The sequence below is a fragment of the Amphiura filiformis genome, chromosome 13 (assembly GCF_039555335.1).
Source record: "Amphiura filiformis chromosome 13, Afil_fr2py, whole genome shotgun sequence".
Taxonomy (NCBI): Eukaryota; Metazoa; Echinodermata; class Ophiuroidea; order Amphilepidida; family Amphiuridae; genus Amphiura; species Amphiura filiformis.
The window spans coordinates 8,397,986-8,403,985 of record NC_092640.1 but is presented as its reverse complement, the minus strand read 5'-3'; the positions used below and the strand labels follow the sequence as shown (position 1 = coordinate 8,403,985).

At 36.9% G+C, this 6,000-nt stretch overlaps 1 long non-coding RNA gene across 1 annotated transcript in view; it reads right to left on the bottom strand.

Moving 5' to 3' along the window:
- Positions 1-3,130: 3,130 nt before the first annotated feature.
- The window catches only part of LOC140167954 (uncharacterized), a 48,990-nt gene continuing 46,120 nt past the window's right edge, over positions 3,131-6,000 (bottom strand). The window contains exons 3-4 of the long non-coding RNA XR_011861106.1: positions 3,842-3,964; positions 3,131-3,235 (exon numbers count right to left, since the gene is read on the bottom strand). This is a non-coding gene — a long non-coding RNA (uncharacterized lncRNA). The remainder of the gene's footprint in view (positions 3,236-3,841; positions 3,965-6,000) is intronic.

Genomic DNA, 6,000 nt, shown 5'->3' with positions numbered 1-6,000 from the left:
GGTTGCTTGTTGTATTTGGAGTTTGAGCAAATATATACTGGCACTGGGTGGCTATGCATTCCATCTAAGTATGTTGTAACACCAATCAATTGTATTGACATAATAACGACTGTTTCGTATATCAGGATCGTATAGCTCAATTGATAGAGCGTCAGACTTTGGAACTGAAGACATGCTGAAGAGAGCATGGTCCGGGCACCGGTTCCGTTTTTTCATTCTCGTTTAATTTTAACTTTTTGACATGTTCTTTTTTTCTTTCTTCAAATTTTCCTTTCTACTTTTAATTTTAGGTGCGTTTTTTTTTGTTGTTGTTTTTTTAGTTTTTTTATAGTTTTTTTAGTAATTTTGTGGTTTTATAGAAAAAGCATTTATTCTAAATAATAGCGAAACCCACGGTTAGACAGATGTGTTGTAACTACTTGTCTGTCCTCGTCTTTGCAATAAAAACCTATGTTGCACCTTTGTGCCATCCCAATTCTTGAGGTAGGGTGCGTTTTTGGCTTAAGCACGATTTTGTTTCTACTTGAAATGAAATCAAAATAAATATTGTTCTGTTGCCACAATTGCAGTTTTTTCAATAAAAAAAAATAGATGAGGAATAATAATTATTCAAAATAGATGAGGAATAATAATTATTCCATATTTGAATCTATTGTCCCATCAAGAATAGAGTGTCTTCAAAAACTTCAATCAATTCATCTGACAAAGGAAACTATTCTGGTCATTCAATTTTGTTTCGCTTGCACCTGTTATATCACAGGCGTTGGTAGAGAAGGCACACTTCTCTTGTCTTCACCGAAGTAGTGATGTAAACACTAACATGATTAATTACCATAGCTAGCAATGGACATACACTATTTTTGTTCCACTTGAACCCATACTATAGGCTATTCGCTGTCGATGTGACGTAATTAATCGGATTAACTACCATAGCAATTGATGAATACAATTTCGAATATATAGCCCTGCACTTCATCGTTCACGTGGCACCTATGCATTAAACCATAGTTGTCAAAGAAATGCTAATCACTCGCCATGTAAGATTAGTATTTATGAAAAGAGTGGTATTCAATCTATGTTTGGTGACATACGCGGGTGATTAGTGCAATCTGCTTGATGGTAGTTATTGCGATTATTACGTCACTTCGACAGCGAATTGTAGTATAGACGAATCCAATAAGCCAAGTGATGGTCAGAATTTGTTCGGCCATTATACGCTGGTGAAGTTGCGTAATTAATCGGATTAATTACCATAGCAATAGGTGAAAACAATTTTGAACATATCGCGCTGCGCTACAAGCAGGTTACACTCATCACCTGTACTGTGTATGTCTGCAATCATAGATTGAATACAATACTGGTCTTTTCAAAGATCTTACAGGTGCAGCATGATATGGTTCAATGAAGAGGTACCGCCTGAACGTATCAGTGTATAACGCGGTATAGACGAATCCAAGTAGCCAAGTCATGGTCAGGATTTGGTCGGACATCTTTGGGTAGCCGCTAGCACCAACCTGGTGCTTTGAGCGTCAATTGTGCAAATAAAAGCCGCCTAACACCTAGAGAAGATGCAAGGACGAGGAGGGTTAATAGAATAATAGCTAATAATATATATAATGGAGATAATTCCGCAGGTAATCCCGTCGCATCTATTCATACATATAGCCCTTTTGTTCGTACATCAATGCATAGATACCGCGTGTATTAATCCGATTATTATGTCACTTCAACGGCGAATAGACCATGCTGTGTGTTTTGTCGAAGGAAACTGTATTGTGTTATTCTTTTGTCTGCCTGTGTTTTCGCGGAAGGTGTAAAACGGGTGATGGAATGCAGTTTAAAATTTCCGCCAAGGCCGAATCATTTCACATTTTGAGTGCATTGTAGCCGACGGCTACCCAACTAAAGGCTGCTAGTCAGGTGTAGGAATGCGTGTATTTGGATTCGTCTATATTCAAAAATTGTTTTCACCTATTGCTATGGTAGTTAATCCGATTATTATACGTAACTTCGCCAGCGTATTGGAATAAAACAGGAGGATGTGAGTTCATAAGGGCAATGTCGGGGATAGGTCACAATCGATGTGGAGAGATGAGAGGTCCGACCAACAGCCATAGCGATTCAACTAATTCCAGCGGACGGTCTGTGGCTAGTAAGGAATCGTCTAAATTTGACCACATGCGCAGATCTGTCTCGTCAGGAAGATATTTAATATCCCGAATTTATAATAGGCCTATGCCTACCAGTTCCATCGTATAACCGATCTGCTAGAGAATATTTGTTACCATGTTTAATAAATTCGTATTTATCGTATAATAAAATGTAGCCAAATGTATATTATGTGTCACACGGTTTTCTGCTGAACCACTAGCAGGCTATGTTACCACATCTATGACAATGACAAAGGTGAATTTTGATGATTTTTACGATCGTCCGGATGAGCAAATCACTGAATGGGTCTTTAGTTCCTCCTCTCCTTATCCTGCCAATATTATATGAATCAAAGAAAAATAAAGAAAAAATAAAATTAAACAAGAAAAAAGACAAAGAAAAGAAACAATAAAAGAAAAACAATAGAATAAATTAAACTAAATATGAAAAAAAATGATCACGAAAGGAGTCTTTAGAAAATGCAAGAAAATATAAATGAAAAGTTTGAACAATATTTTGTTTATAAAAGTTTGTGTGACCGTGATGAGGCTCGAACTCACCATCTTCCGATCTAAAGAACCAAAGTCTTATGCCTTGCCAAGTGAGCTATGCTCGTGAGATGCGAAATAAAGATAAAATAATACATTGTATACCTGCTTGTGTCGGTAAATGATTTGCTCAAATTCCATAATGATATAATATTGTGGAGGGCGCTAGCGTGAAATATGCTATCATCACAGTCGCTTCTATTCCTTATAGACGGGTTTCTACGGTATTGCATATGATAGTGCTAACAACAGCTATTATCTATTCCAGCTCCAGTGACACCTCATTTATTTCCCTGGACTTTCGGATGAATTGAAATAGGTATTGGTATATTAGGTATTTGGCAATAGCTGCTACGTGTCATAAGTGTGCAATATATCTATAGAGCAGCTATTGCAGATAGGTCACCTCGCACTAGTCAACCGCCAACTTGCCTTAGTCAATCCATTAAGTCCATGTTTTGAGGAAGTATACACCGCGGATTTTGCATGTGCTCTAACTCCCAATACCGAGGAAATGTTGATTATGCGACCCCAGCCTGAAAAGTATATCAAATTAAGGTTATGGTACGTAATATCATGATTTTCATCAATACCTACCTCTCTTCTTCCTTTTCTTGCAAATTTAAAAAGTATGATTACATACATATGTTTATCATCTCATTGACTCAAATTATAAAATATTTCTACCTATAAAGTGCTTTTAAACCATCTTAGTATCTCATTTTTGCCCTATATACTTTTTTGGTTACCTGTTTTTATGGGGTTATTCGCTGTAACAGTTACGTAAGGCTACCATAGCAATAAATGAATACAATTTTTGACTATATCGCCCTGCACTGCAACGTTCACGCAGTACCTATCCATTGAACCCACTGACCTCTATACATGGATAGCGAGCGGCGACCGAAAAAGTGAAACCACTTGACCGCCATATTTGTGAGAGCCAAAAAAAATCAACCTTTATAATAACCCGACATTTAAACGTTTTCTGTTAAACGTTGTGTGTTTGCCGGGAAGTTTATTGCAGAGGTAGTAAAGGTCCTAAAAATCGAATGTGGTATACCTAAATTGGTGAGTCCATTTGAATTCAACCCGCCCTATGTTGGAGATTAAGGTTATGTCTTCCATGCTTTGCTACCTACCCCTTTTCTTCATAGCTGGTATAAAGTGTTTTATAAGCACGAATGGCGAGGTCAAATTTATTGTCAGAACAGATTCCCACTTTTGAAGTGGCACATCTTCCACAAGATTGTGGTGACCATCACCTAAAATAAAGGACACACATGAAGATATTGTTTATATGAGATTTGTGAAATGTTATAATTGCAGCGAGACAGTCTATTTTTTATACGCAGCTTTTTTTTTTTATTCTAAGCTTTGATTTGAGACCGGTTTTATCCAACGTTTCGTCAGCGTTTGTGACCATCGCATCAATAGTCTGTTGCAGTGGTTTTCTTTTCGTTCAGTCGTCGCGATAAGAATAAAGCCTCGACTTGGGCAAAAAAGCGCGTACGACATGCTTCTGTGAGATTTTGGCCCGAAATTATGCTCCAGGAGCAGATGCTCCAGGATCAGCTAATCCAGGGGAATGCTCATGGAGCATGAATAATCTGGAGTAATATTCTACGTCCAACACTATGTACACTGCTCCAGGAGCATATTTGTTATATACTCCTGGAGCATTGTGCATTCACAATATGCGCCTGGAGCATGTGTTATATGCTCCTGGAGAATTGTGCATTCAAAACATGCTCCTGGAGCATGTTGGACTTGGAATATTACTCCAGATTATTCATGCTCCATGCTCCCGGAGCAGCTGCTCCTGGAGCATAACTTAGGGCCAAAATCTCACAGAAGCGTACGACATAGTCTGTGTCACGCCCGGTGCTGCGTGCAAAAGCACATACTTATGCAAAATATGATGTTTTGCATATGCAAAACTACATACTTTATGAAAGTATGTACTTTTGCATATGCAAAAACACATACTTACGTTAAAACATGGAGTTTTGCATAAGCAAAACATCATACTTTGCGGTAAGTAGGAGCTAGTAGGGGCTATACAAAATAGATGTTTTGTCTAGAAACACGTGTTGGGGCATACGGGCTGGCTATATGGAATCAGGGCGCATACTACCAAAGCGGGAGCACACCACTGAATAATGTGCCGTACCATTCATTCCACGGAGCTTTTTGAGGTAGCTGGAGGTATTTGGTATTTTAACAGTCTCATCTCTCGCTTATACCTCATCCAAACTGAGATTTGGCTATCATACTTAGCCCATTTACTTCCAATTTTACTAATTATATTTAGTACACTGTGTGAAAGAAATACGGGTAAAAAACTACGGGCAACAACGTGGGTTGGGGGGGGCATAAATCACCGTAATGATGTACAATAGGCCTAAAACATTTCTTTTATACGTTTATTATTATATATGCCTATATAGACCTACCAAGTTGCATATGCAAAGCACATACTTTTGGGGAAATATTTTACTTTGCATAGGCCTAATCATGCAAAATGACATATTTTGCAAACGTATGAAAGTTGGCATAATTAGTAAATTGGGGGTAACTGAGTGGTATGGTGCATAGCCACCACCGGAAATGTAATTTTTAATTTTAATAATGTATTAGTATATTCTATATTAACAAACGTATAATAAGTTGCATAAGCAACACACTTTTGGAAAATGTAATTTTGCATAACCATGCAAAATGATATATTTATGTATGTTTAATATTAATACTTTATATATGTGGTTTTGGCAAAACAAAACACCAAAATATATGTACTGTAAGACATTAGGTCTTTATAGTATATACTAAGTTGCATAAGCAAAAGCACACACTTTTGGAAAAGTATGTAATTTTGTATAACCATGCGAAATGACATACTTTGCCAAAGTATATGGTTTGGGCAATAAACGGGGGGTGCATAAACCACCACCAGAAATGTAATGTATTATAAGACATTATGTCTTATATACCTTTATTATTATAGTATATGAGTTGCATATTAAAGCAAAAGCACACATTTTTGGAAAAGTATTTAATTTTGTATAACCATGCAAAATGATTTTGCAAAAGTATGTAAAAAAAAAAAAAACGGGGAGGGGGTGCATAAACCACCACCAGAAATATAATGATACTATAAGACCTTAGGTCTTACATATACGTTTATTAATATAGTATAGGCTTGCGTATGTTGAATCAACAAAAGCACACACGTTTGGAAAAGCATATTTTGTATAACCATGCAAAATAATATATTTTGCAAAAGTATGCGGTTTTGGCA